Genomic DNA, 12,144 nt, shown 5'->3' on the forward strand with positions numbered 1-12,144 from the left:
GCTCAGCATGGTGGGTCCCCTCCCACGAACTGGTGACAGCTTGTTGCTTCCATGGCTCCCACCATCTCTCAGGCCATGTGGCCCCAGGCCTGCGGGCTGCATGCGACACCCAGAGTGCACAGACAGTTGTAACACACAGCTCCAGTCTCTTCTCTTTTGGCACTTGCCTGTGGGCCCCATCACTCCCTGAGAGCCTGGTCGGCCAGCGGTCTGAGGAATCTCTGTGAGGAGCTTAGATGGCCCAGGTGAATCAAGATGGCTTCTAGGGCCACACATGGGGCACGGTGAGGAGCTGCTGTTCTGAGTGCCCGGCCCTCTCTGGGTCCTAAAGAGAACTGTGGCCCTCCACACTGCCTTGGCCTGGGAGAGAACTTTCCCTGAGGTCAACACCCCTGCCAGATCCCAGGAGCCAGGTGAGGCCTCAGCCTTTTAACTAGGAGCCATGATGTAAACAAACTCCCAGAAGCCTCTTATCTAAGGTGGGGACTCCAGCCAGCAGGGCCACGGGTGGGCAGGGCTTATCAGGGAAAGCTGCTCTCTTTTTGTGGCAGAGATTTCTGGGAAGCAGCTGCTCAGGATGTTGCCCTGTTCGTGGACTTCTTGGCTTGCAAGTAAGGGACCGAGGCAGCATCCAGAGTCCTCTGACTCCTCTGTCCTCTCATCCAGCCCTCTAATTGGTCCTTGTGTCCCGAGGCACTGGCCTGCGGCTCAGGAGGGGAGTGAGTGCACAGGAGGTTAGACACTGAGGGACCAGGTGGCACTACTGCCTTTCTAATCTTGTTCCGCTGACGCGTCCCTCTCTCCACTCCCAGCCTGGATCAGACAGCTGGGACAGGAATTCTGACTGGGGATGACTTTCCCTCTTTTTAGAATGTCTAGGGCACTGTCCCCTCACAGGCCTATTCCTTGGACTTCATACAGTCCCAGGCCAAATACTCCTTGGGGCCCAGGGAGCTTGCTCTGGGGGAACCCAGTGGATGCCTGAGTCCACCTGAAGAGACCTGTTCTCAGCCAAAAATGCAGGTCTTTCTGGCCTTTATGGCAGGGGTAGAGGACAGGGTTCTCGTTTAGCCTCCCTCAGTAATCACTTTAGAAAACCCCTCTGTCTGCCTTTGCTTGGGTCCCTATTCTCTGGCACCTGTTCAAAAGCTACTGACCAGGAAAGAAGTGCTCTGTTCACTAGGTAGAACCTGTCTATCTGCCTTAACCAAAGTCCAGTCTCAATTTCTGCCCTATACCCTCTCCCCTAAGAGGGGAAGGGGGCACGAGGTATGTTAGCCAGCAGGGGGCGCTGCTGTCACAGGGTCAGAGCTTCCAAGAGTCAGAAGCTGCCTCAGCCAAACTGCTAATCCCCTGGGAACACAGGTGACCCTGGAATGGACTCGGGTCCTGCTGGACAGCAGAGGGATGATAGACTGATAGATACACCTCAGCCAGTGGTGGGCGCACCCTTCTCCAGCCTTTGCTGCTGTTATGCCACACACCAAAGGGCATGGCAGAGCAGTCTAGTGTATTGTTTCATGTTCTGGCTATAGTCACCAGTGACCTGGGTGTTCCTGGGGCAGGCCGTGACCTTTCTACCTCCTGCCCTATTCTCTTTCACTCAATGCTCTTGACTGCCCAGACTCATAACCTAGGATGAAAGCCAAGGCTCAGAGTCTTGCCTTGGTCCTGGCAAGAGGCACACAGGCCACTTTGGCGGAGTGGAAGTTGGTCTTCCTACACAGTTCTCAAAATGGGGAACATAGGGAGGGCCTCAGAAGGGTCTGCTCCAACCCACCCCACATCCTGGCCACCCCCAAATCCTGTCCTCCAATCCTGCCCTCAAGTAGGCCCGCCCACTGCTCCCTATTCCCTACACCACAGCCCTAATCCACCATGGTCACTGGAGCTGCTTCCTGTCCATCACCCTGCTTCCAGGATGCAGCAAGGTCCCAGGCTAGGGTTGGGCATATAGGTGTCTAGGGTGCAAAACTTATGGCGGCGTCACTCTCAGGGTTATTTAAGTACAGAGCTGGACCCTGAGAGTCTCTCAAGTTTTGTGACCTAGGAGACTGTGTGCCTCACTCTTGTTTCTCTCTGGTCTGACACATACCTCATCCTCTGGGCAGCCACAGAATGTTCTGAAGTACAGGTCAGACTCCCAGCTACCTCCACAGAGTCTGACTTAGAATTTACTTCAACGAACATCTGATGACAGACCTTGTTCTTCAGAAGGGGAGGAACCATGGGTCTTGCCACAAGAAGCCGCCTGTATGCAGACTCTTGAGTCCAGCATTCAAATTTCTTCCCAGCGTGTGTCCCATTGGCTGGTCCAGCCTCAGCCCCCCGGGGCAGCCACACCACAGGCAGGCTCTGGCCAGCACTCTTGGGCCTGCAGGCTTTTCTTTAAGTGGGCTTCCACATCCTAGAATTCCCTCTCTCCCACTGCTAGCCTACTAAACCTTGAGTCCTTCATGGCCCTGCCAAATGTTTTGTTCTCAGAGTAGCCATCTGTGAACACTGGCTGAGAGAAACTGCTCCTGTCTCCACCCCAGTACTTCTGCCACTTTGCTTCATACTCTAGGCACGACATACATCTGTTATTCTGCAATCAGAGTGCACTAAGTGCCTACTGTTTTTTGAGGAGCATGCCAGGTGCCAGGGAGGTGGCTCTGTGAATGTAATATATGTAACATTCACATACTCTATCCTCAGAGAGCTCACAGCCACACTGACAGTGGGGACTGTGGCTGTTCACTTCTAAGTACCTCACATGGCCGATATGGGCACAGGGCTGTGACCATCAGATGACCCAAGTCTTCAGTCTTCTGAAGTGACTGTTCTACCAAAAGCAAATTAATACATGTGTGTGTGTTCCAGCCCACGAGGCTGTGGGAAGCCCTCTCCAACATTCACAAGGTTCTCGAAGAAGGGAGAATGTCTTTTGATTCCTGGGAGTGACCAGTCACCAGAGCCCTCTGGCTTAGAGCTCCTCCCAACACACCCTAGTCCATTTTGCTCCCCAATACAGGTCTGGTCCTCTGAAGTGCTCCCAGAGCAGCATTTCACACTGCCTATCAGACATGGTGACACATTCACTGTGGCTTGTCAACTGCTAGGCTGGAGGACAGACAGCTATGCTTCCTTGTGCACCATCCAAGCAGGATGGTCTCAGTTGACCATTTACCCCTCCTATCAGTCAGTCAGTCAACAGACATTTTCCTGAAGACTTATGCATGCAGAGAAAGAACTAAAACCTCTCATACCTGGCTGAGGTCCTATTTAAATTGAGCCCCTTTTGGCCCTGGCTGGTTGGTTCAGTGGTAGAACGTTGGCCTGGTGTGTGGAAGCCCCAGGTTGGATTCCCAGTCAGGACACACAGGAGAAGCGCCCATCTACTTCTCCACCCTACCCCCTGCTTCTTTCTCTCTATTCTCCTCCCCTCCTGCAGCCATGGCTTGATTAGAGTGAGTTGGTCCTGGGCGCTGAGGCCTCCATGGCCTCTGCCTCAGGTGCTGGGAAAAAAAAAAAAAAAAAAAAGGCTCCCATTGCAACAGAGCAAGGGCTCCAGACGGGCAGAGCACCGCCTCCTAGTGGGCTTGCAGGGTGGGTCCCGGTTGGGGTGCACGTGGGAACTGTCTCTGCCTAAAAATTTAAAAAAAAATTGATCCCCTTTGTGGACCTACCTTTAGGAGAGGAAATGAGTATCCACCTGATATTAACAGCCCTCCTTTTTTATGTGAGAGGGGAGATGGTAAAACAGACTCCCACATGCACCCCGACCAGGATCTATCTGGCAACCCATCTGGGGCCAACACTGGAATCAAACGAGCTGACGCACTTAGACCAACTGAGCTATCCTTAGCACCTGGGCTGATGCTCAAACCAATCTAGCCACTGGCTGCAGGAGTGGAGAGGGTGAAAAGGGGAAGAGGGAGAGGAGAGAAGCAGATGGTCACTTTTCTTGTGTGCCCTGACTGGGAATTGAACCCAGGACTTCCACATGCTGGCTGACACTCTATCCACTAAGCCAACTGGCCAGGGTTCCTTTCCCTTGTTCTGTAGCCTACTGGTCCTTGTCACTGGACTCCTAGTCTCTCTGTAGGACTGAGAGGGGGAACACATGTGAACAGGATAATGGGAAAGGGTGCAGAGGTCCCCTTGGAGGGACAGAACCAGAGAGCAATGATCACAGTGCTGCTCAGGGAAGCCATGTTCCTCCCTCCCTTTGGGTCATCCATGTCTTTCTGTGGAAACTGTCTAGTTGCCAAGACCACCTCAGGGAAAATGTACACACCACTGAAACAATCTGAATCCATCATCCACCATCATCATCCAGCCAACCAGTCATCCTCATTCATGCCACACTGGTTCACAGGGCACAGGCTATGCTCAGCCAGAGTACAGTATTCGGGACAGAGTGCCCACTGGGCCATACTGTTCTTCTCCTGGGCCACAGGAGGAGAACACAAGAACCTATTTGGTCTCAGGCCTCACTAAACTGCTGTCATGGTTACTAGGCCCCTCAGGGGTAACCCCTCATTGTCCACAGCCTGATGCCAGGGCAGTCCCTGGAATCGGGATTCCCAGGCTGAATCACCAGGGTCACCAGGGGCTGTGCTCACAGCACAAGCTCCACTCTTGCAGCATTTGGAGTTTCCCTGGCCCTCTCCCATGCCAGCCTGGGCAACAGGAAGTCAATGATGGCCTGAATAAGGGATTCTTGAGGGTCTGCCTGACTGTCCCTCCACTGGCTAGCTACCTGCTTCCAGAGTGGCTTCCAATGCTACTTACCCCACCCCCAGCTCTTCTGGACTGGGAAAGTTCTCTACTTGTTTGTCTAAAAGCCATAAAGGCTATCAGGAAGGAGACCCTATCATAGACTTGGTGTCTTGAAATCAAATTGGGAGACATGGGCTTGCAGGTGACACTGCCCAACCCAGTTCTTGCTTTGTTCTGAAGAAATCAGGGAGGGTCCTGGATTCTCCCTCACCATCCCAAACTCCCAGCCTTTCTGGCTCCCAACCAGGCTCAACCCACAAACATCTCTGACCTGAACTGCAAGCCCTGGAGAGGGAAGGAAGTGGCTGACCCCCACAGGCAGCATTCCTTCATGATGACTAGTCTGCTCACTGCCCAACCCACTCCATCTGGAAGGCAGCTCTCAAGGCGCCACAGAGGACTCTCCCCAAAGGGGCTGAGGCCTCCTTCAATTGAGGGTATCCACAGGACCTTTCTGGGCTAGAGGGCCCCTGGGAGCAGGTCAGAAGTCCACAAGGTCCACACTATTTGCTTCTAACTCATTCCATTTCTTTACTCATTCACTAAGCCCCCACTGAGACACTCCTTGTGGTTAGCTGGGTTCTGGGACCCAGGTACCCAGCAGGCTGGACTAGGTGGGCAGGGTCATGGGACTACAAATCAGGTAGGAGAACCTCTCCCAACAAATAAAGTACACAAATGGAATAATTTCAGTATTGAAAAGAGCTATGAAGACAATAAAACTAGATGTGATAGTGAGTGGTAAAACTGGGGACTTAATCGCTTTGCGGAGGCTTCCCACTCCTCAGACTGCCACAGCAGTGCCCTCCGTCCGAGTACACAACACCCTCACCTCCCCCTAGGCCCCCTTCCATGTGAACAGCACCCGGGAGGGGCCGGGGGGCAGGTGCATTCGGGTGGGGCTTTTCCGGGGCCGGTTTTCCCCAGCTCCCACTGGAACTTCCAGGAGGCCACTGGACCGCGACACTGGACTCCCACCTGTCCCCTGCCCCCTGCCGCCGCGCGAACCTCAGCACTCCCAGCGCGGTTCCCGGAAACTCTTCGATTTCCCTATCGCCGCAGCGTTTGCAAGAAACCGAAACCCAGGCTCCGCCCCTCCCGCGACCCGGAGGGGGCCGAGCAGAACCGGTGGCTCGCCCGGCCCTCCCCCGCCTCTCCCCCCGCCGGCAGCACCGCGCGGAGGCGCGAGCCAGCGTGAGCGTCCCCGCTTCGACCCCCGGTCGTCAAAGCTGCGAGTCTAACCAGAGTCGTTCTGGCTGCGGAGGATCGCGGAGCGCCCCAGCGTGGGGACAAAACGCGGCCTTCCCATACACCAACAGAGGTGGGCGCCATTTCTGTGCGCCTACTGTGTGTCCGCCCGCGCTGGAAGGCAATGGAAGGGGCGGAGGGGGGGGTGATAAGGGCGGGTAGGGGCAATTACAAAGGGTTCTGCACCCGAAGTGTTACTGGCTTCATCTTTGTCAGGGGTTGGGGGAAGATAATGTGCACGGAGAAGTTGAGTAACTTGGCCGAGGTCACACAGTCTGGAGCAGGCTGTAAACCCTAGGCCCGCAGCAGAAGGCTGGGCGGGGAAGGAGGAGGAAGTGGCCTGAACACCCGCAGGTGAGCCGCTTGGCAGAGGCGGGGTAGCCAGCTGGGGAAGCAGGAGGGGCGGTCACAGGCAGGCACTCGTGCGGCACTACCGGGAGGCTTTCCTTTTCTCCCGTCTTCCCTCCCTTTCCAGGAAGCCAGCCAGTCCAGCTCCGGCCGTTCACCCTAACTCACCCCCAGTCCGGGCTAGGCAGGAATGTGGAAGTTGGCTCGAAGTGCTAGTGCCCCCTCCCCTCCAAATACGCACACACCCAGCTCAGGCCCGGGCAGCGCGAGCGTGGGTCACGGGGTGGGGTGGGGGGCGAGGGGCTATAGACCAGGACTCGGATTCCCCGGGGCGAAGTAGGGGTATTGCTGCCCCCATAAAAGCCAAGAAGCTTGCCAGGGGTGCTCTGGACGAAAGACAGTGGGCGCAGGTCGTGCTGCAAGACCCATTGGCGCGGGGGAGGAGGGCGCTGCTCGGATCCAGCTCCACTGGGGTGCGGGGGGGGGCGCCGCTGGGGCCCAGAATCCGCCCCCCCCTGCCTCGCGGGGGGGCCCCCCACGGGGCGGATGGGGAGCTTGAGGCCTCTTTCCTCCCAACGCAGTGTTTATGAGAAATGAACCTTCACAGGGTATCAGAGGCAGCACACTAACATCCTATTCCCCCTCTAGTTCCAAACAGCCCAGGGTGCTGGATTGATTCCTTAGCTGGCTCTAAATGGTAGGACCCCCTGGCGCTTTCCTAGCCAGCTGTGGCCTCCCACTCTGCATTTCGGATTTCCGTAGCTACACAACGTTTATTCTGCTTTGTCATACAGCATTTTTGCCAGAGCTGTGAGATGGGAGAGGCTAGACTCGTGCCCCAGCATATCCCCAGGGCCAAACATATAGTTGCTCCAGAGCAGGAGTGCGATTTTTGTTGAATGAATTAAGAAGCTTCCTTTCTCTCTAACCAGGCTCTTTTCAGGCAGGGTGAAGCTGCCTGGATTCTATCGTCAAGCTTTTGGATGCTTTGAGATGATTTTATGCCTAAATTGTGCTCTACACTTCACAGTTTAGGGCTGCTGCCTCCCAGGTTTGCTGTGAAAATAGAGATGATGGCTGGGAGGAACTTTGAGCATCTAAGAGAGCCCTCCCTCTGGACCTGGAAGGTTGGACCACCCGCTAGGGCAGGGGTCTCAACCTTTTTGGCTGAGAAAGCCATGAACGCCACATATTTTAAAATGTAATTCTGTGGAAGCTATACAACGACCTGTGTACTGTACGCATTATCCAATAAAAATTTGTTGTTGTCCTGGAGGACAGCTGTGATTGGCTCTAGCCACCTGCAACCATGAACAGGAGCGGTAGGAAATGAATGGATTGTAATACATGAGAATGTTTTATATTTTTAATGTTATTATTTTTTTTTATTAAAGATTTGTCTGCAAGCTAGATGCAGTCATCAAAAGAGCCACATCTGGCTTGTGAGCCATAGGTTCCCAAACCCTGTGCTAGGGGTTCGTCAGCTTTGGGGACTGTGTGTGGCCTCTTCTCTGGGTAGAGGACCAGGGGACCAGGGCTGCTCTACTCTCAAAAACCTAATTAAAAAGCGTCACTCATCCTGCACCTCAGGACTAACTGGACCCACATGGGGAGAGGGAGTGTATTCTGAGAGGCTGGGGGAGGAGACAGAATTGAGTCCATCGGGGAGGAGGCTCCTACAGGGGTGATCTTGCCTCCAGCTTCATGATTGGCCAGCCAGTCAGCCCCTCCAGCACGCCTAGAAAACCTGAAACCACCCAATAAATTTACCTTCAGTGAATGACAATATGGGAGGCATCCTGTGAGCTCCCGCTCCAGACTTAAGCCTCAGCTAACTCTAGCTGTAGGTGTGAATAACTCAGGTCTCTTGCAGAAAAATGCAGAGTTCCAGAAGGTTACCACCCAGAAAGTGATAAGTGGAGAAAAGGCAACATGAAAGTTAAGGGTGAGGTGGTCCTGAAGAGGGGAATGACTTCTAGCCAGATGCTTTCATGCTTTCGCAGTACTTCAAAGGCCAGGCATTTGCTCTGGGCCCTAAAATGGAGACTGAAATTGAAGTAAGGGGAGGGGAAGTGAGAGGGGGAGAACTGAAATTGGGGGACAGGGTGAGTGTTGCTAAGCATCCCAGGAAGTCGGGGTTGAGGAGCAAACGGAAGGAGCATGGACATGGAGAGTATACATGTGATCACAGAATAGAAATGCAATGAAAGGTTCATGCATTTCTATTAATACTACATGTTATTTGACTAATGTGTTATAGTTTAGAAAGGAATTTGACAGTCTATTGATATTCATCTTATGACAATTAGATGGACTAAAGCAGGGGTCTCAAACTCGCAGCCCACGGGCCGCATGCGGCCCGCTGAACAATTTTGTGCGGCCTGCAGACTAATCCACGAAGTTCAAAATATTTTGGATAAAATTAAGTAAGCCTAGGGGCCTACTTGTATTTTTCATTTCTCTAGCATCCTAGCTAGATATTAGCTTAGTTAACAGCAGTTGTGATGCGAACTACAGTTTCTGGTCGTTTTGTGACACCAAGTAAACTGCATGTACGATTGTGCTTGTTGTACTGATTTTTTTTTTGTTTTCAACTGCAGTGAGAAAAGTGTTGCATAATAGTTGCCTTTTGTAGACCTAGTGCAGCCCGCCGAACGGCTGTGATCTTGCTCTGTGGCCCACATGCTGAGTTGAGTTTGAGACCCCTGGACTAGAGTATCTGTTTTACAGATGAGAACACTGAGGCCTATGAGGGACAGTAACTTGTCTAAGGTCACATAGCAAATAACAAAGGCCCAAGAACCCAGGCTTTTGGACTCAATTAGTGTTCTTTTCCACCACCCTCTAGTTACTGCCAGGGGTAGGGGAGCTGTGGGAGTGAAGGTTGGAATGAGACCCTTGGGACCAGAGTGAGCAGTGGTTTGAATATGGGGCTGAGATGTCTGGGAGAACTGAATGTTAGGGAGATGACCCTAGTGCATAGGCATCTGGAAGGGCAGGTCCCAGGGAGGCTGTGGCAACACAGTGTGGTCCTGGAATGTGCAAACATGACTTGGTGCAGGAATGGAAAACCCAGAAGATCAGGTGAGGCAAAAGAGTTGGAAATAGGACAAGAGAAAGATGCTGGGGGCAGTATGGAAGGGGAAGCCAGGAGTTCTGCTTGTATGTGTGTGACTATGTGGATAGGGTTGTAGGGAAGTGTCCAGAAGCCAGCCAGAGCTTGGATTTGGACATCACCTGCCCAGAGGGGATTCCTGGAATCACAGAGGATGAGTATTTTGAGCCAGAAAGAGGAAAGGGCCAGCCCTGATTTACTAAGATAAACGTAGGGAAGGCTCTGTGTTCTGCTTAGCATTACAGGGAATATAAGATACATCTAGGGTGGAATTCACCAAGAGCATTTACAAAAAAAATTTGAGGTACTGCCTGACCTGTGGTGGCACACTGGTTAGAGCATCAACCTGGAACGTTGAGGTTGCCAGTTCAATACCCTGGGCTTGCCTGGTCAAGGCACATATGGGAGTTGATGCTTCCTGCTCCTCTCCCTTCTCTCTCTCTCCAAATATGACTAAGTAAAATAAAAAAAAAATAAGGTATTACAGCAGGGGGTAGCTTTATTTCAGTGATTTGGAGTATTACACTCACAATCCTGATAAGCAATTCTTTTATAGGCTTCAAGATACAATTGAATCCCAAAAGTTAAAAGTAAGAAAAAATAAAAGTCAAAGAACACTTAAGAGATGTAAGTGACAATTTCATTGGTAAATTCTAACATTGGGGAATTTCTAAACAAAAAAATTATTGATGAGTGCAAAGATTTAGCTACACAGTGTTGTTTGCATTATGAAAAAATGGAAATAACCTAAATGTCCTACAATAAGGGATTAACTGGGTAAATTTGAATTTATCCTTATGATAAAATAATATGTACCCATTGCAAATGATACTGCAGAAGTACATTTTATGGCATGGAATATGTATATATATACATATACACATATGGATGATTATCTGTGGGTTAATATAAAGTTCTTCTTTTAAAGCACTTTTCATAGTCTCCTGTTGCCTTTACAGGGTCATTTTGGTTGATCTCTCAAACTTCCTCTCCCTAATTTCATTCTTAATTTTCCAGTGGCTATTTCAGTTTCTTAGGGACAAGACAAACATCCATTTGCTGCACACAGAACAGACTTCACAACTCAGGAGCCAGTTGCTCAGAAGGTCTTGGTCTCTGTAGTGGGTCTCCATTCTCATCTGGTATTTAAAGCACTCCGATCCTTCCAGGCTCTAGGCACCTTCTATTTTGCTTAACACCAGCTAGGCTATTCCTCACAGTTTCTCCTGCCTCTGCCTCTCCTAGCTCCTGCACCTACCACCAGTTGGCTTAACCCATCCATTTCCTCTGTGGGAGGCAGTGGAGTGACTGGCAGGTGGAATGCTGCATCAATGTGTCTATTTATAGCCTGCATCATTACAACTGGGTGCTGCTGTGGAGGGAGAGCTGGGTTGAAAGCCTAACACAACCAGCAGAAGCCAGGAAGAACGATTTACTTCTGAGTCAGCAGCTTTGTGGGGGTGAAGGAAGGAGTCTGCTGGGCCAGAGTTCTGGATGGAAATGAACACTCAGCCCAGGCTCTAGGAGTACATAGGTAAGGCAAGGTCTAGTTGGGAGCACAAAAGTTAGCTAGCTGCCCTTCCCAAGGGGCCTGGGACCTGGGTTCCACAATTCTTTAGCTAGATCCAGGGCCTTGGCCAGCCCTAAGAAATTCTCCCATGCTACCCAGAACCTCTTCGGGCCAAGCCCTGAGGACCCAAAGACAACACCAACGCTGCCACTGAGGAGCTCCCACGCAAGGGCCTCGTGGGCTGTGGAGTTGGCCTAAGGCAGGACTGCTAGAAGGGACCAATGCTACCCCAACTCAGCTGTCCTGGTTTCTCTGAGACGAGTCTTTTCCCTTTCCCTCAGGCCGGCTGTGGGCAGTCCCAAGCATGCAGGTGGAGATGGGGGAGAGGTGTCTCCCTGGTCACTGAGACTAGGGATTTCGCAAACCATACAACATCTGCTGCCCAAGTGGGGCACGGTGCTTTACCGATATTATCTGTCACTCTACACCAGTGAGATAGGGCTATTTTGTAGTTGACGAAACTGAGGTCCCGAGTCCCTTAGCGGCTGGGATTTCCTCTCGCCCGGCAGCCGCGGGCAGCACCCCAGGCAGACCACGGTCTCCTTGACTTCCCCCCGGGCAGGTGAGTGACCTGGACGTGGGTCACCCCTCAAGAAGAGAGCAATGAGAGAGGGCTGAAACCCTCCCTTCTTGGCATCCCATTAGCACACTTGCGGAACCAGACTGGTTTTCAGGAATTCAATCTCGGTGTCTACTGTGAAGAAGGCGGCAGGTGCCCGGGTGACCCCCTCACCTGCGCTCCAGAGACTGACGTCTTCACCCCCAACCCCCCAAACCGAGAGGAGAGTAAGGAGATGGCTTCTGGAGCTAGCGGCCTGGGAGAATGAGGCCTGGGGGGGTAATTGCGGGCTGCTAGAGTTAGGCTTTCCAGGACAGCCTTTCTCGGAGACAAGCTGGGGTGGGGGCGGAGTGGGAGCTGGCGGGGCGGCGGCGGAGGGGGTGGGGAGGAGCAGCCGCCCTGTACTTCCCCTTAGCCGCTAGCTCTACAACAGCCTGATTTCCCCGAAATGATGGGGCGGCGCCGGCCAATGGGCGCCCTCGCGGCCCTCTGGAAGGCGGGGCCGAGCCTGGGCTGGGGAATCCCGCTAAGTGTTTAGAT

General features: G+C 52.6%; 1 long non-coding RNA gene across 1 annotated transcript; it reads left to right on the forward strand.

Moving 5' to 3' along the window:
- The first annotated feature begins 5,906 nt into the window (after positions 1 to 5,906).
- LOC136335264 (uncharacterized) lies at positions 5,907 to 7,624 on the forward strand. The gene is made up of 3 exons (XR_010731291.1): positions 5,907 to 6,085; positions 6,229 to 6,366; positions 7,304 to 7,624. It is a non-coding gene; the product is annotated as an uncharacterized lncRNA (long non-coding RNA).
- The last annotated feature ends 4,520 nt before the right edge of the window (positions 7,625 to 12,144 follow it).

Source organism: Saccopteryx bilineata, chromosome 4 (assembly GCF_036850765.1).
Source record: "Saccopteryx bilineata isolate mSacBil1 chromosome 4, mSacBil1_pri_phased_curated, whole genome shotgun sequence".
Classification (NCBI taxonomy): Eukaryota; Metazoa; Chordata; class Mammalia; order Chiroptera; family Emballonuridae; genus Saccopteryx; species Saccopteryx bilineata.